The sequence below is a fragment of the Agelaius phoeniceus genome, chromosome 8, assembly GCF_051311805.1.
Source record: "Agelaius phoeniceus isolate bAgePho1 chromosome 8, bAgePho1.hap1, whole genome shotgun sequence".
NCBI lineage: Eukaryota > Metazoa > Chordata > Aves > Passeriformes > Icteridae > Agelaius > Agelaius phoeniceus.
In genome coordinates, this window is record NC_135272.1 from 37,496,029 (window position 1) to 37,517,407 (window position 21,379).

The 21,379-nt window shown below is 51.9% G+C and overlaps 1 long non-coding RNA gene across 1 annotated transcript; it reads right to left on the reverse strand.

Moving 5' to 3' along the window:
* Positions 1-9,398: 9,398 nt before the first annotated feature.
* Positions 9,399-20,411, reverse strand: LOC143694675 (uncharacterized). The gene is made up of 2 exons (XR_013183333.1): positions 20,273-20,411; positions 9,399-20,193 (listed from the first exon to the last, which is right to left on the reverse strand). It is a non-coding gene; the product is annotated as an uncharacterized LOC143694675 (long non-coding RNA).
* Positions 20,412-21,379: the final 968 nt, after the last annotated feature.

The following is a 21,379-nucleotide window of genomic DNA, read 5'->3' on the forward strand; positions in this document are numbered from 1 at the left end:
TGAGGGAATCCCTGTCCTGCCACCCTGCAGCCTCTGCACCCCACTCCTGAGCTGCAGAACTGTCCCTGTCCTGTCACTCTGTCACTCTGCAGCCTCTGCACCCCACTCCTGAGCTGCAGGGCTGTCCCTGTCCTGTCACTCTGTCACTCTGCAGCCTCTGCACCCCACTCCTGAGCTGCAGGGCTGTCCCTGTCCCTGTCCTGCCACCCTGCAGCCTCTGCACCCCATTCCTGAGCTGCAGAACTGTCCCTGTCCCTGTCCTGTCACCCTGCAGCCTCTCTATCCCATTCCTGAGCTGCAGAACTGTCCCTGTCCTGTCACTCTGTCACCCTGCAGCCTCTCCATCCCATTCCTGAGCTCCACAGCTGTCCCTGTCCCTGTCCCTGTCACCCTGCAGCCTCTCCACTCCATTCCTGAGCTCCACAGCTGTCCCTGTCCCTGTCCCTGTCCCTGTCCTGCCACCCTGCAGCCTCTCCATCCCATTCCTGAGCTGCAGAGCCCTCCTGAGCTCCTTCCCAGCAATGCAGGGCAGGAGGCACTTGGACACTGTGGGACCCCAGCTGGGAATTGGCATCCCAGAGCCACTCACACCTTGTCACACGGCCACCAAGGCCTCCTGAGAAGGCTCCACTGCTCAAGGCTCCTCTTCTGCCTCCAGATATTTGGGCTGCATTGTTGTTCTTAAATAATTTCCTTTATAATGTGGAGAGTAGGTTGGAATTGAACACAATCTTATGCAGTCCCCCCCCACCCCCTTTCTGTTTAGTCCTAACTAGTCAAGGCCATTCCCAAGTATTTCATTAATTAATTTAGTCTCAGGAGTTGCTATTTTTCAGCATCCAAATCCAATTGTTCGGTGGGTTTCGGTAAATCATCCCTGAAAGCTTTTTTTTTCCTACTTAGATACTGGTTTTGCACAGCATCAATCATTCTGCTTGTTGACAGGAAAAAATGTTTTCTAAATCTGGCCTGCTTTATTGTTCTCCCTTACATAAACAAAATGATTTATGAAGTAAGAGAAGGAAAGGAGGAAGAGTTGGATGACCTTTTTAGCACTATTTCTTTTCATCTGCAGTTTCATGCTTTTTTTTTTTCCTCCTGGGCTCACGTTGCTGCTGGAGCAGAATTTCCACCTCATGGTGACCTCTGTGCTGCTGAGATTGGGAAAACCTCAACATGTGGCTGCTCCAGGAGGGGCTGAGGGGATTAAACTGGGGGCACTTTGGGACCATCAGGACCAGAGATGTGGAGGGGATGGAGCAGGGGCAGGGAATGGAGCTGCAGAATCCATGAGGGAGCCGGGCAGGGGCTGCAGAATCCCTGAGGGAGCTGGGCAGGGGCTGCAGAATCCCTGAGGGAGCTGGGCAGGGGCTGCAGAATCCCTGAGGGAGCTGGGCAGGGGCTGCAGAATCCCTGAGGGAGCTGGGCAGGGGCTCAGCCTGGAGCAAAGGAGGCTCAGGGGGCCCTTGTGGCTCTGCACAGCTCCTGCCAGGAGGGCACAGCCAGGGGTAACAGAGAACAGGGACAGGAGGAGAGGAAATGGCCCCAGGTTGTGTCAGGGGAGAATTGGGTTGGACATCAGCAGGAATTCCCCCATGGAAATGGGGTCCATGGAAAGGCACTGGAACTGCCCAGGGAGGGTTGCAGTGCCCATCCCTGGAGGTGTCCCAGGAATTCCTGGAGGTGGCACTCGGAGCCCTGGGCTGGGGACAGGGTGGGGATCAGCCCCAGGCTGGGCTCGGTGGCCCTGGGAGGGTTTCCCAGCCCAGAAGGGTCATTGGGATTCTCTGGGGTCCTGCCCAGGGCAGACAGGGACAGGGGTGCAGCCTCTCCCAGGGACAGGGGATCCTCTCCCTGCACCAATGCCAGGCAATGACAGCCTTGGAGCCAAAATTCACCCCTGGCTCCTAATCCCGGATTCTCTTTCAAAACTGGGATGGCACAAAGGTCAGAAGCCACAGCTCTTATTTCCAGCTGCCTTCTGTGTTCCTTTGGAGATGGAAGAGTTCAAGCTTTAAGCTTCCCCCACACCTCTGTGGTTCCATCTCCTTTTCTGAGGATTGTTCAATGGTAACAAATCCGATTTCTCCTCGGCAGCCGGCGACGTTCTGCCTCTTAGAAATACTTAAGAAGAAAGGAATCATAAAATATTGAACATCTCACACAAGAGCTGCATGTAGGACTCCAGTCACTCTGAAATAGACTTATTTTTTTTCCTCCTGAACAGAAACTCGTAGTAAGGAACGAGAACATAAAAGGAGCCATAACAGATAACTCAGAGCTGAAAAATTGTTTCTCTGAATATTAGAGGAATGTGCTTATGATAAATGATCCTTCCCTGGTATTGTCTGCCCCAGAAAAGCCTGCCAAGGGCTGGTAAGTTAAATCTCAGTGTTTTCTTGCCCAGCTTTGGTGTAGAGCAGAGCTCTGCTGGTGCCCAGCGGGGTGGGATTGATTCCTTGTGACACAGAGGCTGCATCCAGGGGGAGGCAATGGCTCAGAGCCAAGAGGGTTCAGTGTTGGTGCCCCTCGGCCCCAGGGGGTGAAATCTGGGGGACACAGGTGTCCCCAAGGTGAGACTGTGCCCTTTTTGGAATGGGACAAAGCATCCTTAAAAGGACGACCCCAAAAGCAGCTCTGGTCCTTGTGCAGTGGTGAGAGCACTGGGCATGGAAGGGAGAGGTCGCGATGGCAAATGTTCTCTGGGAGGTGCCACGAGTGACATAGAAACACATGAGGCTTCAATGGTGGACAGCCCCAGGAGGGTCCTGTCCCCTCTCCCGGAGCAGAGGACGTGGCTGGGAGGGTGAGGGTAGGGCTCCCATGCCCTGGAACCCTTTGGCATCTCGGGAAAACAATCACTGATTCTTGGGTCTCTGGCTGCTCACAGTGACCCCAGATGTGTCACAAAGTCTCTTTTCCCAGCCTGGTGCTCAAAGAAGGAGTCAGAGCTCTTCATTTCTCATTTTCAGGGTTGTTTATTGTCCCTTATCTATAAAATTCTTTCTCCTGCCCTGCCGAGGTCCATTCAGCAGGACAGACAGACACACTCTGCCTTCCCTGGACAGTGTTATCTTTTTATATTAAAAACTGCCTGTACAATATTTACCATAACTTCCCAACACCTATCACCCATGTTAGACACTGAGCTTCTGCTCTAAACCAATCCAACAGTGCCACCATCACAGCAGGAGATGGAGGCCAAGAGGAAGAAGAAGGAGAAAGGCTGGACATGCCCAGATTCCTTTATCTTTCTCCTTGAACCCCCATTCTAAAAACCCCAAAAATCTATTTTTCCACCCTGTGATAAATTCACTATCATTCTACTTAAAGTTTTGTGCCTTGTAATCCTTCATATAAAGGTTGGTAATTGTTTTTTCCAAGGGCTCAATCAAAGGCACAGGGTCCCTGGGCTCTGTGCCAGGGTCTCTGAGCCCCCTGGGCAGGGTCTGGAGCCCTCCAGGGCAGCCTGAGGGATTCCCTGGGTTCCCACAACTGATGGGAATTCCCAGCCTGGCAGCTGGGACACAACGAGGTGCAGGGTATCAAAAACAGCAGGGATTTTATCAGGACCACAATGAGGGGCAGAAAGGGCCGGTGAGCAGTGGGCACCTGAGGTAAATGTCACAGAGGCAGCCTGGGAATTAATTTGCTGCCTGGATTGTCCTGACACATCACATTCTGGGTGCAATGTGCCTCTGTTGGCATTTCCGAGCTTCAGCCCCAGCCTGGGAATCCTCAGAGCCTCTCCTGGCTCTTTATGAGATTTTTGACTTGAAGCTGCATTTGTTTAGCTTTAAGCACTACACCACAGGTCCCTGCAATTTGCATTTCAAACTTGGCAGAAGGGGAAGAACAAAAATCCAGAAGGCAAATTTTGCCATTATCTCTGGGTTTCCGTGGGTTTATCGCTCCCACTCCGAACCCAGCACGTCTCAGCAAGGCTGCCTTGGACTGATAAAAATAGGAATTTCACATTGCCAGAGCAAAATGGATCGATAAAAGAAGGAAGGAAGAAATAATGGGGGGGGAGAGCACCTACCCATGCTCTGAAAGGATGCTCCAAAGTGAGGGATAAGGCAGAAATGTGAATTTTGAATTGTGGGAGGTGTTTCCTGAGGAGAGCCAGTGCAATCTGAAATCCTGTATTTTTACTTGGCTGATCCTTGGACAATTCCTGGGGTATAAAACTTAATCCTCTGCAGGAGGGAGAGGGAACAAAATTCCAGGATTTTTCCCCCTTGGAGCTCTCAAAGCTGTGTTTAAGCAATAAACTTTATTTGGATCACAGAACCCTCACCTCTCTGGACCAAACACGCTCCCTGCCTGTTCCTGGTTCTGTGCTCCCAGCTGGTGAAGCTCTGGTTTCTGAGGAGCCCAGGCTGGGTTATTGTTGGCAGGTTATTCACATTTATTGTGCTTTATCAGGATGGGTAAATCAGCTCCTGCCCCTGAAGCACACCGTGGCAGGGAGGGGGAACCAATGGGATTGACTGGGGAAACTGAGGGGGAAAGGCCTGGGGGTTTGAAGGGAAATCCAAGCCAGAGCTGCTGGGACAAAGGCAGGGCTGGGGGAGCTGCAGGAGGACACCCCTGGAGTGTCCTGGGGTCAGCACGGGCAGCTGCACCTGCCCAGGTGAGGGCAGGGACGTTCCTGGAGCAGGGACACCCGTACCTGTCCAGGTGAGTGCAGGGACATTCTCAGGGCAGGGACATTCCCAGTACCTGCCCAGGTGAGTGCAGGGACACTCCCAGTGCAGGGACACTCCAGTACCTGCCCAGGGGAGTGCAGGGACACTCCCGTACCTGCCCAGGTGAGTGCAGGGACATTCCCAGTGCAGGGACATTCCCATACCTGCCCAGGTGAGTGCAGGGACATTCCTGTACCTGCCCAGGTGAGTGCAGGGACATTCCTGGGACAGGGACACTCCCATACCTGCCCAGGTGAGTGCAGGGACACTCCTGTACCTGCCCAGGGGAGTGCAGGGACATTCCCAGAGCAGGGACACTCCCATACCTGCCCAGGTGAGTGCAGGGACGCTCGGTGGCCCGGGAGGGGCTGGCACGGGGGCACAGCTCGGTGCAGCAGGGGGAACTGTTCACCTGCACATGGCACGGGGGAGGCAGCACTGCCAGGTGCTCCTGGCATGATCCTGCTCATCCAGGACCGGCCTGTGGTGCAGCAGTGGCACAGCCCAGCCTGAAACTCGGGAAAACAGCCTGGATCCTATGGAGATGACAAGAGGGGGAGAGGCAGAGGAGCTGCCTGCACCCAGAAATTACAGAGAGGTGTTTGGGAGCTCCTGCATCGGGAGGGTTTGGGCAGGGCTCCCAGCACAGGGTGGGATGGCTGGGGGTCAGTGCAGGGCCAGGAGATGGATCCATGATCCCTGCGGGTGCCTCCAGCTCACAGGAATGGCAGAACCACTCCCACCTGGTGCTGCTGTGGATTCACTGCCCTTGTCCCCTTCCCCAGGGATCCATCCTGTATTTATGGCTGCCATCAGTGACACTCCAGGACCATAAACAACTCTGCATCCACAATGCGTGGCTTTGCTTTATGGGTCCCCATCAGTGATTAAATTACATTTTCCTGGATATAACTTTTCCTGGGGAGGGACACACTCACAGAGAAAGAGCTTCCTGGGTGACCTTGGCCTTCAACTTCGGGGCTTTGGCAAAAAAGGGTTTATAAAAAGTAAGGAAGAGGATAAAGGAAGTTCAGGGAGGGTAGGAGATGATTGCAGTCAACACGAGGATGCATTTCCTCCCTCTGTGTGTTCATAGGGGCATGGAATGGTTCCGGGCTCCCCCAGCCCTCCAAATGTCACTGGCTTTTCCTTTTCCTTAGAAAAAGGCAGCAATTAAAGAGACAGGGCTTTTTTTTTGTGCTGTTTTGGTCTCTTTTTTTAAAGTGTAGAAAACAATCTCCGTTCAGAGCCTTGGAAAAAATGCTCCTTTCTGCCAACAAAGGGAGGCTGGGGAGCGTGAGGCAGCAGCAGCAGCAGCAGCGATTTCTTTTTGGGAAGAAAGGCCAGGAAAGCAGCGTAGCAGCAAGATTTGTGCTTATTAAAGACAGCACCGGGCCTCGAGGCAACATTTATTAGACACAGTCACAAAAGTCTGGTGTGGGATTTACCAGTGCCTATCGCCGGGAAAAATAACAGCTAATGAAGGCTGCATTTGCTCAAACAAGTCAAATATCCCATTAAAATTCCTGCTGGCATTTGCAGGTGGGGAAAGCAAGGGAATGCATTTTCCAGAGGGGTTGTTTGTCAGGAGCAAAGGGAAGCTGGGCCCTGGGGCCCATCCAGGAGGAGCTGGGGCTGCTCCCAGGGCAGGGCTGGGGTGTGAGGATCCCCCTGATGGGCTGGGGGGGTCAGTGATTGGACCTGGGGGTGTTCAGGCTGGAAAAACCCCTCAGAGCCCAGAGCCCAACCATTCCCCAGCCCTTTCCAGGAAGGAATATTCCCAAAATCCACCCTGAGCTCCCCTGGCCCAGCCTGAGGCCGTTCCCTCTGCTCCTGTCCCTGTGCCCTGGAGCACAACCCGACCCCCCCGGCTGTGCCCTCCTGGCAGGGAATTCCAGAGAGGGAAAAGATCCCTGGGGATCCTCCTTGGCTCCAGCCTGAGCCCCTGCCCAGCTCCCTCAGGGATTCTGCAGCCCCTGCCCGGCTCCCTCAGGGATTCTGCAGCCCCTGCCCAGCTCCCTCAGGGATTCTGCAGCCCCTGCCCAGCTCCCTCAGGGATTCTCCAGCCCCTTCCCAGCTCCCTCAGGGATTCTGCAGCCCCTGCCCGGCTCCCTCAGGGATTCTCCAGCCCCTGCCCAGCTCCCTCAGGGATTCTCCAGCCCCTGCCCAGCTCCGTTCCCTGCCCTGGGAGGGAAGAGCTGCTGGTGCCAGGCCAGGTGCTCGCTGGAATTGCCATATGCAAGAAGCAAAAACGCCTAGAAAAATGTATCTTGCAGCAAAATTCTGTTCTATTTATAATTTATATATACGTGTATAATATTTACATATGATCCCCATTTAACTCCCTGCACGCCAAGCCACTCAAAGCACATTTTTGTAATCCCCACTGAGATCCTCAGAGCAGCCAACCCCACCTGTCTCCTTTTGAATTCCATTTGCAAAGATCTCTGGTGGGAGAAATTGAGCAATAAATTTAATTCTTGGCCAGTTTAACCCCAAGTAAGTATTTAAATCTAAGTAAAGATAATTACTAGAGAGGATCCTCTGGTAAAGGTGATGATTAAAGTGTTCTTGGGCACTTTGCACTCCTCCAGAATTTAATGTGCAAAGTGCCTTTTTCTAGGGGTGCATGAACACAAAGCTGAAGATCCTGTAAGGGACGCAGATGGTTAAACAAGTGTGGGACACAAAAATGAATTAAAAACCAAATAATCTCAAGGAATTCTTTAATCTCTCTTTAAGGCAGCGTTCCTTGCTCTCCATGTATTAATTAAAGCGTGGCCTGTCTGCTGAGCTTATCTGTTCAAAGTCAGAGCTGTTCATATTCTCCTTTTCTGTGCTCCCTTTATTGGCTTTGCACCCGGGCACAGCAGCACTGCTGAACCAATTAAGTGGCCGGAGTACAAGGTTTATTCCACATGCTCAGAAATTAAATCCTCCAACACCCAGTAATGAGGCACCTTAAAATGCAAGAGAGTGGGCAGGTGCAATCCATCAAAATAAACCCAGCCTGATACTCTCTTTAAGGGTTTATGGGAACTATGAAGCCGGAGTAGGGCAGCAGTGATCAGAATAGAAACCTCTGATTAAAATTCCCTGTGTTTCTCCTTCCTGCTGGGAAGGAGGCTCTGCTGGGCAGGGCAGGGAACCCAGGCTGTGCTCTGGGAAAAGGGAAGGGAACCCAGGCTGTGCTCTGGGAAAAGGAAAGGGAATCCAGGCTGTGCTCTGGGAAAAGCAAAGGGAACCCAGGCTGTGCTCTGGGAAAAGGGAAGGGAACCCAGGCTGTGCTCTGGGAAAAGGAAAGGGAATCCAGGCTATTCCCAGGATATTCTTGATCCCAGCTCCTGCTCCAGCAGGGCAGGCACTGGGATATTCCCGGGATATTCCTGATCCCAGGTCCCACTCCAGCAGTGCTGGCAGAGGGATATTCCCAGGATATTCCCAGGATATTCCCGGATATTCCCAGGATATTGCCGGGATATTCCTGAGATATTCCCAGGATATTCCCAGGATATTCCTAGGATATTGCCGGGATATTCCTGAGATATTCCCAGGATATTCCCAGGATATTCCCGGGATATTCCCGAGATATTCCCAGGATATTCCCGGATATTCCAGGATATTTCCAGGATATTCCCAGGATATTCCCAGGATATTCCCGGGATATTCCCAGGATGTTCCCAGGATATTCCCGGATATTCCCAGGATATTCCCGGGATATTCCTGATCCCAGCTCCCACTCCAGCAGTGCTGGCAGAGGGATATTCCCAGGATATTCCCAGGATATTCCCGGGATATTCCCACTCTGGCTCCCGGCTGCCCCATGTGTCCCTCCTGGCTCCCAGCCGTGGGTCAGCAGCAGCTGAAGGGGTTCAGGAGCGTGTGAATGTTCCCAGGGTGTTTCCAGGCCCTTTGGAGACAGAAGCGCTTCCCGAGCCCCCTTTTCCCATCACGCTTCTCCTGCTTCAGCAGCGTTCCAGGCCAGAGCTGTGTCTGGTGGGTTGTCAGGGAAACGTGGCGATGCTGGGGATGCTCTGGAGGTGGCTCCATGTGCTCTGTGCCCTGGGAATGCTGGGGATGCTCTGGGGGCGGCTCTGTGCCCTGTGCCCTGTGCTAGCAGAACTGCTGGGCTCGGGAGGGTCCCAGAGCCCCAGACTGGGCTGGGCTGGGCTGGGAGGGACCTCAAATCCCACCCCAGGGACACCTCCCACTGTCCCAGGCTGCTCCAGCCCCAGTGTCCAGCCTGGCCTTGGGCACTGCCAGGGATCCAGGGGCAGCCCCAGCAGCTCTGGGAATTCCAGCCCAGCCCCTCCTCATCCTTGCAGGGAACAATTCCTGCCCAGCATCCCATCCATCCCTGCCCTTGGCAGTGGGAATTGTCTCCTTTTTGTCCTAAGGCTGAAATGCCACCGGTGTCACTGCTCAGCCCCCACAGAGTTCCCCTCACAGAGCCCTCGAGGGCTCTCCCCGAGCTCTGCCTGAGCTGAAAGAAGAATTGTTCCTTTCTCACCAATAAACAGCAACGTGCAGGAAAAATCCATCCAGGAATTCATTGTGGGAGCTGCAGCACAAGAGGGACGATGTTTGCTCAGGGCAGCTGGTAATTCACTGTGGAAAATTTGGTCATTCCTCTTTCCCTTTCCCCGAATAAAGTCAATTATTGTGAAACAAATACACTTCCCCCCCCTTAAAAAGGAAAGGTAAGAGTTAGGAACAATACAGCCAAAATGTTTTATTTGGGCAATACAAATACAATCAAATCAAAAATATCACAGATTTTCATACATTAGTAAGAAGTTACTGTACACTTGAACAGTTGCCATTTTTTACAGCTAAACAAAGCTTTACCTTTATTAAAATGTATTTTCCTCTCACATAAAATATACACTTTGCACTGACGTATTTTACATGGGACACCTCTCTGGGGAAGAACAGCTCACGAACAACACGACAGGGCCACCTTCTCTACCCCACACAAGAGCACACGAAGCGAGACACACTCGGGGCTGTCCCAGGACACGCTCGGGGCTGTCCCAGGGCTGTGGCTGCGGGAACCCTGCTCCTCCTGGCCCGGGCTCCCCCAGGGCCCCTGCTCCACACTGATGGGGTCGGTGCATTTTGGGGTCGGGGGATTTTTGGGGTCAGTGGATTTTTAGGGTCGGTGGATTTTTGGGGTAAGTGGGTTTTTAGGGTCGGTGGATTTTTGGGGTAAGTGGGTTTTTGGGGGCAGTGGATTTTTGGGGTAAGTGGGTTTTTGGGGTAAGTGGATTTTTTGGGGTGGGTGGATTTTTGGGGGCAGTGGATTTTTGGGGTTGGTGGGGTTTTGGCGTTGATGGATTTTTGGGGTCAGCGGATTTTTGGGGTGAGCATATTTTCCGGGTCAGTAGATTTTTGGAGTGGGTGGATTTTTGGAGTGGGTGGATTTTTGGGGGCAGTGGATTTTTGGGGTCAGTAGATTTTTGGGGTCAGTGGGTTTTTGGGGTTGATGGATTTTTGGAGTCAGTGGATTTTTGGAGTTGATGGATTTTTTGGAGTTGGTGCATTTTTGGGATCAGTGGATTTTGGGGTCTGTGGATTTTGGGGTTGGGGGATTTTTGGGGTCTGTGGAATTTTGGGCTGGGGGATTTTTGGGGTTGATGGATTTTTGGGATTGGCGGATTTTCGGGTCAGAAGAAGGGACTTTGGGCAGGGGTGAGCGCGGCTCTGGCGGCCCTTCCTGGGGTTCAGCTGCCCGGAAAGCCCTCCCGGGATGTTCCTGTGCCAGGGCAGGGGTTTGGGGGTACAACACCACCCCAGCTTTGGGTCACTCCAAAGCTGCCCTGCTCCCAGTGGAACTCTGGATCCAAGGGACCCAGGGGAAACCCTGGCACACAGAGCCAGTGGAGCCCTGCCGTGGTGCTGGGTGCCCCGACCACCAGGACAAACCCAGGAGGGGTGGAAGTGGTGTGGGAGCAGCTCTGGATCAGGGAGGCTCCCTGGGAGCCCCGCAGGAACCGCTGGATGGTTTTGGGATTGAGTTTGGAGAACAGATGCAGCAATAAATGCACTCACCCTAAGGGCTGGAGTGAAACTTGGGGTGAGCTCGGGACTCTGCCAGCCTCAGGTGAAACGGATCAAAGAAAGGGGGAAAAGGAAATGTCACCGTGGTTTAATCCTGGAGAGGAGAAGCTCTGCTCTTAACCGAAGGAAAAACTTCTGGGAAAGGGATTTTCCTCCCTGCCCGTGGAACAGCAGTGAGGGGATGTCAACGAGTGGCTTTGGGAAAATCTCTGCGTATTTCAAAGAGGATTTTTGTGGAATTGCGGGGAGGGAGATCTGTGGGACATGGGCACAGACACTGTGTGCTGCAGCATTGGGCCTGTAATCATCTGCCTTGGCCTGAGACCCCCCAAAAGGCACCAAGCCTCTTCTGAGGGCTCGGGGGGCTCGGGCAGTGCCTGGACCTGGGAATGTCAGCCCAAGCCTGGGGTCCCAAGGCGCCTCTCAGACCCCAGCTCCTCCCTCTGCTCCCCACAGAAACACCCTCCCTGCCTCAGGCATCCCTGCAGGCCAGGACCTGGGAATAGGGGCTTGTTCCTCTTCCAAAAACTCCTGCCATCCTCAGGAATAAGGCATCTGTTGAGTTGAGTTACTGTAAACCACTTGTGAAAAACGAAAATCCTCACCGTGTCCTGGCACCCCGAGGGGATTCATTTAGAAATGAATAAAAAAGAGTAAAATATATATTTGTATATATATATATATAATTATCCTTTGCTAATCGTAACACAATGTACAATCCGAACCTGATTTGGGAATAAAATACAATCCTGGGCAGAAACAGAGGGAAAAGGGACTCAACACCTCCCGTTGTTTGTGCACTTACTGGGTTCAATGGCTTTGTCCTCTCTGGGGCTCGGGGTCCCTCAGGGACCTCAGGGCAGCTCAAGAGTTCTGCACCCCCAGGTTCCTTCCCTGGGGAGGATGGAGCCACATCTTCACTGGGAATGAGGATCAAATCCTTACTGGGAATGAGGATCAGACCCTCCCTGTGAGCAAGGATCAAATGCTCACTGGAGGAAGGATTAAATCCTCACTGGGAATGAGGGAGGATCAAATCCTTACTGGAGTCAGGATCAATTCCTCCCTATTCGCAAGGATCAAACCCTCCCTGGAATGAGGATCAAACCCTCCCTGGTATGAGGATCAAACCTTCCCTGGAATGAGGGTGAATCTCTCCCTGTTTGAGGATGCAGCTCCCTGGAATGAGGATCAATCCCTCCCTGGAATGAGGATCACATCCTCCCTGGAATGAGGGTGAATCCCTCCCTGGAGTGAGGGTGAATCCCTCCCTGTTTGAGGATGCAGCTCCCTGGAATGAGGATCAATCCCTCTCTGGAGTGAGGGTGAATCCCTCTCTGGAATGAGGATCAATTCCTCCCTGGAATGAGGATCAATCCCTCCCTGGAGTGAGGGTGAAGGGTGAATCCCTCGCTGTTTGAGGATGCAGCTCCCTGGAATGAGCCCCCCGTGCTGGAGTGTCGGGCTGACAGTGGGATGGGCACACACGGAACGAGCTCCGGGCCCTGGCTGGGCTGGGTGAGGAATTCCCGGCCCCAGGTGCCTCAGGTGGGAGCCGGCCCTGCTCCCCCAGCCCTGCCAGGAGCTCTGGGGATGCGTTTCTGCACGGCTGCTGCCGGCTGATGGAGCGTAAGTGGAATTTGATGCAGTTGGAGCGGCCCCAGCTGTGGGAATAGATTTCTGCAGCAGTGCAGGGGTGACCAGGGCACTGCCAGGGATTTGATTTCCTTGGATTCGCTTGGCTTGTGCTGCTGTCAGCTGTAAACCAGCCAGCAGACAAATACAGGATGTGATCCTTCCAAACAGACGCCGCACGTGGCGCTGGAAGAGGGATTTTGGCAGGGATGGGGGAGTGGGCATCGCCTGGAATGTGATGGAATTATGGCTCTGGAATGGTGAGAATTGCACATTTTACAGAAACACTTCCAGGCTGATTATCCAGAGCAGCTGTGGCTGCCCTGCCTCCCTGGCAGTGCCCAAGGCCAGGCTGGGACTGGGGCTGGGAGCACCTGGGACAGAGGGAGGAGCAGGGAAGAGGAACTGTGTGGGCTTTAAGGTCCCTCCCAACCCAAAGCATTCCATGATTTTATGATTACTCTTGGATTTATTATGAATTCAGGCAAGAATTCACCTGTGAGGAAGCTGCCCATGCTCCCACAGGGCTGGGACTTGGCTTTGCCTTTCCCTGGTGCTGTGGCATTGTCTGGGATAAATCCAGGATTGTTTGTGGCTCTCACTCCCCCCTCAGCTCACAGGCCTGCAGCTCATTAAGGGTTGACTCTCGAGGCTGAGTTTCCTTCAGCCTCATCATTAATAAAATCAGAATAAATTTATTTAACTAAGCTGAGCTTTGGGAAATTCAATAATTTATTTTTTTCTTACAGTTAAGGTGCATGTGTGGGATATTCTTTAGAGGCTGGAACATATGTGAAGTTTTTTATTCTACGTGTCCTTGCTTTCCTTGGATCACTGGTGTGGCTCTGGCTCAACTACGGAAATATTCTGGAATTGTTTGGGGTTACCTGGCTTTCTTCACTGTGGGCCCCAGTCAAACCCCTCCATTTGCAGGTTGATTTCATTCTTTCCCATATTTCATTTAATGGTTCTGCCTCACTTTCTGTAGGGAATGAGAAGGGAAGGCCAATATTTGCCATGAATGAAAATGGAAATTCATAAGTCAACAGCCAGGGCCAGCCCTCCCTCTCAGTTACACAGACCCAGCAGGGTTTGCTTTGTTTAAAGCACCGAGGTCTGAACCTCTCTGATTTTGTGTTTATTTTAATAAGAGCATTTGACGGCTGTGGGCGGCTGCTTCTCAGAGCACGCGTGTCAAACCTGGCAGGTTGCTTTCTGAGAGGATGGCTTTGGGCTGCATTCACCTCAGCCCTTTATTCTGCAGGAAAAAGAACGCTGGGCTTCTGCCAAGGGCCTTTTTTAGCACTTCAGGGATGGAAATGAGTGGGAAACACGGAGTTCATCCATCAGCCTTCTGTAAATGGGCCCTGATTTAGCTTTTCCAAGGCAATACGGTGGGATGGTCACTGGGGGGACGCAGAGGTGCAGAACTGGGAGCTGCTGAGCAAATGCTGATGTCCCATGGACAGCCCCATGCCCATCAGGGAGGGAGGAGGGAATGCAGGCCCTGGGAAAGCCCCTCTCCCTTGTCACAGCCACCAGAGCTGCTGACAGGATTCCTGATGGCTGCTTTGCTCTCTTCCCCCAGCCTGCTGCTAATACAACTCACACTTGGTCACAGTTTGTGGGTTTACTCCGGGGTATAAAGGGAGGGAGCAGGGAGCACAAACTGCTGAGCTGCTGCTGAGGGGAACGGGAAAATCCATCAGGGAGCAGGCACGGAGCAGGGGAGAGTGGAATTAGCTAATTCCAGAGCCAGGGAAGCAATTCCAGACACAGCTCCTGTGCTGCTGGGGCTCTGAGTCCCACCCGGCCAGCTGGGCTGCCCTAGCTGGGTGGGATTGCCCCATTTCCTCATTTCCCCATTTCCCATTTCCCCATTTCCCATTTCCCATTTCCCCATTTCCCATTTCCCATTTCCCATTTCCCCATTTCCCATTTCCCATTTGCCCATTTGCCCATTTGCCCATTTCCCCCTTTCTCCACTTCTCCATTTCCCATTTCCCCATTTCCCTGTCCTGGATGGGATTTCCCCATTTCCCATTTCTCCATTTCCCTGTCCTGGATGGGATTTCTCCATTTCCCCATTTCCCCCTTTCCCATTTCCCCATTTCCCCATTTCCCTGTCCTGGATGGCATTTCCCCATTTCCCATTTCTCCATTTCCCTGTCCTAGATGGGATTTCTCCATTTCCCCATTTCCCCCTTTCCCATTTCCCCATTTCCCCATTTCCCTGCCCTGGAGGGGCTCCCAGGGAGTGTGGAGTGCTCTGTGAGCAGAGGCAAGGCCAGGCTGGATGGGCTTGGAGCAGCCTGGGATGGTGGGACTTAGGGTCCCCCCAAAGCCCTGGGTGGGATTTAGGGTCCCTCCAAACCCAGCCCAGTCTGGGATTCTAAAATGAAGAGGGAGCAGCTTTGGAATATTGAATTGTTTGGGAATTGGCCACATGATCTCTGGAATTCCAGCAGCACCTTGGAATTGATGGTGGGCAGAAACAGAGGTTAACTTTATTTTATTTTATTTTATTTTTATTTTATTTTATTTTATTTTATTTTATTTTATTTTATTTTATTTTATTTTATATTTTATATTTTATATTTTATTTTATTTCAAACCTCTGAGCCAGGCCCTGCCATTGGCCACTGTCAGCTCCCTGGAGAGCTCTGGATTGCCCTTGGTGTGCCAGGCAGGGATCAGCCTGGACAGAGAAGGGGGAAATGGCTCTTGGTTCCCTCAGCTGTGCAAACAGTGCCCATTTTCCCTGCCCTGGTTTGCAGTTTTTCCCTGGAGGTGCCTCCCTGGTGCCCCAGGAATGCCTTTGCCTGGTTTCTCCCTTTCCCATTGCTGCCCTGCACAGGTGGAGCTGCCTCCTCCCCACCCTGCCCCACTCATTGCTTTTTCTGCTGAAACAGAGATTTTAACAAAATCTCTCCCCCAGGTCCTGTCCCTGTTTCCCCCTGTGAAACATCCAGGGGGGCTGGAGTGAGTTATTAACACAGTGAGATTATTGTGTTTATTCCAATTTCACTGCTCACAGCTCAGCACAACGCCAGCACTGCCTCATAATTCCTAATGAATCACCTCAAAACCACATTTTCATTGCTTGTCTGTGAGTATTTTTGTTTCCCTGGGCTATTTTTGGCTCTAATCTCTGCTGCATCACTCAGGTGTTGCTGCTCAGTGCTGAGCTGGGTGTTTGGGGTTTATTTATTCCTTGGGGTTGTCTGGGGAGGTGCTGCTGGCCCGAGCCCTGTGCTCAGGGAAGGGATGCTGTGGGGTGGGGAGCTCTGAGCCAGGTGTGCCCCAGGTGTGCTCTGCACCCATCCCTGCCCGCTGAGGGAGGATTCACACCCCAGCAAGGTGCCCTGGTGTTGGGAAGGAGGAAAGTTTGACCAGAAAGTCTCACAGATGTGTGTGTGCTTGGCAGAAAGATTTTTAAACGTAGAGTCTGATGAAGGAATAGAGATGGAAGCAAGTTTTGATACAGAAGACAAGAATTGCTGAGCCAGTCTCACTGGATAACCAAGGAGGCACAGGGTGTGTGGGTTAGAAGGGGTTTGTATGGCTTAGAGCCAAGGATAAACCCACCCCAAACAAGAAGATGTTTTCACCAAGCAGGGAGAGAGCACAGGCAAACAGGGCAGCAAACGTGGCAAGGAGAAAAAAGGTCTCAGAATTTTCCACTGCAAGAAAACTGAAAAACAACTCCCAGCTTAAACTGTGATGTACTGACTGTGAGTGACTGGAGAACAGTAACATGAATATGGGAATTACAGCAGTTATGATGGGCTGTAGATAATAGTTAAGGTGTGGATTGGTTCTGCTGTGTGAAGGTGCTCAGCAAAGAAAAGTTTATAATGTATTGTGACCAAACTAAAAGTATAGAATGCAATGTAACAAAAGAGAAATATATAATGCATTTGTAACCTAAACTAAGGCTGTCCAGGCCTGCCTGCAGCTGGAGCTGACAGCTGTGGGCACAGCTCTGCCACCCACATCCCTGGACTGCTGGAACACCTTGGATGCAATAAACTGCATTTTGTATACAATAAACTGCATTTTGAACACAGTAAACTGCATTTTGGACATAATAAACTGCATTTGGATACAATAAACTGCATTTTGGACACAATAAACTGCATTTTGGAGAGACACCTGGAGTCCCACATCTCTCATTCAGGCTCTTACAGCCCAGGACCAGAGGGGTTTGTGCTCAGGGTGGGGCTGTGTCCCGCCCTCAGTTCCCTGATGGAAAACAGGAGGGAAAATGCCAAACTCTGCCAGGGCAGAGGGAGAATGGACAGCTGCAGGCTCCCAGAGATGGGCTGTGCTTGAATTGAGGGGCACTGCAGCTGAAGGAGGGATTGGGATGGGAAAATGGGGAGAAATCCCTCCCTGGCAGGCTGGGATGGGATTGCCAGAGCAGCTGGGGCTGCCCTGGATCCCTGGCAGTGCCCAAGGCCAGGCTGGACACTGGGACAGTGGGAGGTGTCCCTGCCATGGCAGGGGGGCACTGGGTGGGCTTTAAGGTCCCTTCCAACCCAACCCAACCCAGCCCAGTCTGGGATATTCCATGCTCTGTCCTTGCCCTAATCTTTCACTGAGCTTGGGTGGGATGTGTCTCACAGCTCTGGCTCCAGCAGGCAAAGCCCCTTTGTAGAAGAACATTTCACTCACAGGTGATGCCACTGGACCATGTTTGGGCAGCATATCCTGACTATATTCCAGATATCCTGAATATATTCTGGATACTATGACTATATTCCGGATATCCTGAATATGTTCCAGATACTCTGACCATATTCTGGATATCCTGAATATATACCAGATATCCTGACTATATTCCAGATACTCTGACTATATTCCAGATACCCTGACTATGTTCCGGATATCCTGAATATATTCCAGACACCCTGACTATATTCCAGATATCCTGACTATGTTCCAGATATCCTGACTATGTTCCGGATATCCTGACTATATTCCAGATACCCTGAATATATACCAGATATACTGACTATATTCCAGATACTCTGAATATATTCCAGATATCCTGACTATATTTCAGATATCTTGAATATATACCAGATACTCTGACCATATTCTGGATACCCTGACTATATTCCAGATACCCTGACTATATTCCAGATATCCTGACTATATTCCAGATATCCTGAATATATTTCAGATACCCTGACTATATTCCAGATACCCTGACTATATTCCAGACACCCTGACTATCTCTGGCCACTCAGATCACTGCAGTGCCAGTATCAGCGAGGTGCCCCAGGAAAGCACAGGTCCTTACCCTCAGCCCCTCGGGTTATCCCAGCATCACTCACATCACCCTCTCATGCCTGTGCATTTGCAGGAGCTGCAGGAACAGGTGATGGTTTCCCTGGGAGTGGCTGCTCCACGTGCCAGGGCTGGCAGGGCACGAGGCAGGAGCCTCCCACGCAGCCCTCCCTGTCACCACAGCCACCACAGCTCCCAGGGATCCTGCTGAGGGTGTGCAGGGAAGAACTCGGTGTAAAATGAACCAAATTCATTTGGGGAAAAGGGCAGGAGCGGGGCTGGCCAGCACTGGGATCGCTGCTTGGGACCTGCCTGAGGAAAAGGCAGGGCTGAGCTCAGGCAACTGCTGCTGGTGACAGAGCTGGGCTGCAGAGCTGGGCTGTGATCACCCTGCAGGGCCCTTCCAGCCCGGGATAGCCTGGCATTCCCTGGCATAGCCTGGCATTCCCTGGAATATCCTGCCATTCCCTGCAGGGCCCTTCCAGCCTGGCATATCTTGCCATTCCCTGGGATATCCTGCCATTCCCTGGCATATCTTGCCATTCCCTGGGATATCCTGCCATTCCCTGGCATATCTTGCCATTCCCTGGCATATCCTGCCATTCCCTGCTGCCCCCAGGCTGTTCCTGTGCTCTGGTGCTGCCCTGACCCTGCCCAGAGGCAGCACCCGGGCTCTGAGCAGGGCTGAGGGGCAGGGAGGGACACAGAGGCTGCATTGTCCAACCTGGGCCATTCCCCAGCTGGATGAGCTGTGCAGGACACTGGTGCTCCCTGGAAATCCTTGTGAACAATGAAGGAAAAGCTGCTCCAAACCCCAGCTCCATTTGGGGTTGGGCTTTGGAAGCTCAGAAAATGTGATTTTATGACTGACCTGGGTTCCTCCCTCAGACTTCCAGGAGCCTTTTTCAGCACATTGGAGACTGAAGGAGCCACAGCCAAGATCTCCTGACCAGCCTGGGCTGGGTGAGCAGCCCCAGTGAGCCCTCAGGGGTCACTGCAGCAGGATGGGGCTGTGGGGATGCCCTGCTGAAATTCCAGATATCAGTTTCATCCTGCAGTTTGTGCCACACAATCCTCACGAACCCCTTCACCCTGCCTGAGACATTTTGAAAGCTGAAATAATTCTGTGTGTTACAGTTCTGCAGTGAGCAATGCTTTATATGGAATAGGTGTCCTGTCCTTTAACATGGATCCTTCACTTTTAGAAAAGAATTCCATCAGATGCATAATTTGTCTAACTACAAATCTAATTTGCAAGCGAGGTTGATTTTTCCACTAGATGGTTTTGATTTTGGCAAGGCTTCCTTGGGAAACCACAGGAATTCCACAGAGCCCAAGACACCTGAATCTTTGAGGGGAGCACCTGCTGCAGCCCCCTGGAAGGTCACTGGGATGGTCACGTTTCATTGGGCAGCTCCTCTCTGTCGGGGTGTGAGAGATTTCCAAAGTTAATTACGAAATCTTTGCCATTAAATATTCAGCAACGCTTATTTTTGAGTACCTCCGGTTTAATTTAGGTCCCTTGAAATTTTAATATCTGGCTTTAATATTTAATAGTGCCCTGAGATGGGTGTAGGAATTTAAAGTCTATGCCTTGAATGAAAGGAATCCTGGATTTCTTTATGGAAAAGGCTGAGATGGAGGGTTGAGGGAAGGGTCTGCCTTGAAAGGACCCAACTCATCCTACACATGTGTATTTTATGTGGAGGGGCACTGTAGGGCTCATTCTGCTCTAATTAAGGCCTCTCATTTATTAAAACATCTTACACACGTTTGCAGCACAGCACCAAAAATGAGAAGCATTATGATAATTTTTAAGGTTGCTTTTTTCTTCTGGGAGGGGGATTAGCTGCCCAATTAACACACACCATTAATTTGGGAGCTGCACTCGGAGTGAAATGAGTAACACAGGATTTGTGGAGTTATTTAAGAATCTACACTAAACTCACTTCCTTTTCAAACCCAGAGAGAGTCAAAAAGCACTAAAGCACTTGGAAAAGTCTGGTGAGCTGCTGGGGTTCAGTGTTCAGAGGCTGCAGGGGAGCCTGGAGCTGGCGGAGCATGGGGATTAACAGGGTTCAGGGTAAGGATGGGGAGTGAGCCTGGCATTGACAGGTTCAGGGTAAGGATGGGCTGTGAGCCTTGCCTGGGATTGACAGGTTCAGGGTAAGGATGGGGAGTGAGCCTGGCATTGACAGGTTCAGGGTAAGGATGGGTTTGAGCCTTGCCTGGCATTGACAGGTTCAGGGTAAGGATGGGCTGTGAGCCTGGCATTGACAGGTTCAGGGTAAGGATGGGCTGTGAGCCTGGCATTGACAGGTTCAGGGTAAGGATGGGGAGTGAGCCTGGCATTGACAGGTTCAGGGTAAGGATGGGCTGTGAGCCTGGCATTGACAGGTTCAGGGTAAGGATGGGCTGTGAGCCTTGCCTGGGCATTGACAGGCTCAGGGTAAGGATGGGCTGTGAGCCTGGCATTGACAGGTTCAGGGTAAGGATGGGCTGTGAGCCTTGCCTGGGCATTGACAGGTTCAGGGTAAGGATGGGCTGTGAGCCTGGCATTGACAGGTTCAGGGTAAGGATGGGGAGTGAGCCTGGCATTGACAGGTTCAGGGTAAGGATGGGCTGTGAGCCTGGCATTGACAGGTTCAGGGTAAGGATGGGCTGTGAGCCTGGCATTGACAGGTTCAGGGTAAGGATGGGCTGTGAGCCCTGTCCAGGGATTGACAGGTTCAGGGTAAGGATGGGCTGTGAGCCCTGTCCAGGGATTGACAGGCTCAGGGTAAGGATGGGTTTGAGCCTTGCCTGGCATTGACAGGTTCAGGGTAAGGATGGGCTGTGAGCCCTGTCCAGGGATTGACAGGCTCAGGGTAAGGATGGGTTTGAGCCTTGCCTGGCATTGACAGGTTCAGGGTAAGGATGGGCTGTGAGCCTGGCATTTACAGATTCAGGGTAAGGATGGGCTGTGAGCCTGGCATTGACAGGTTCAGGGTAAGGATGGGCTCTGAGCCGTGCCTGGAGAGCTCTGCCCCAGCCATAGGGAAAGGGAAAACCCCCCTGGAGGGGCTGTGTTGGAACCCAGGACCTTCCTCTGGCTGCCCTGGAGGGCTCCAGACCCTGGGGGCTCAGGGACCTTGGCACAGAGTCAAAACCACCTGTGCCTTCTATTTTAGTGCATGGAAACAATTCCCAACTTTGTGTGAAGAGGCACAAGCCACAAGGGTTTGAGTAGAATGATAGTGAATTTGTCACAGGGTGAAAATGTAGAGTTTTGGGGTTTTTAGAATGGGGGTTCAAGAGGCAAGATGGAGGAATTTGGGCATGTCCTGTCCTTCTTCTCCTTCTCCTTGTCCTCCATCTTCTGCTGTGATGGTGACACTTTTGGATTGGTTTAGAGCAGAGACAGACTGTCTAACATAGGGGATAGGTATTGGGAAATTATTGTAAATAAAGTACAGGTAGGTTTTAGTATAAAAAGCCAACACCACCCCAAGGGCAGGGACTGAGCCACAACCCAACCTGCTGGACAGATCTCAGCAGGTCAGAGAAAGAATGGAACAGATAAGAGAAAATAAACAACCTTGAAAAGCAGAACCGAGGAATCTCAACTTCTTTGGTTGTGGGGCTGGGAGAAAAAAGAAAACTTTCTAATACCTTGGGGTCATCTAAACCACAGAAACCCCAGAGGTGTGGGACCAGGC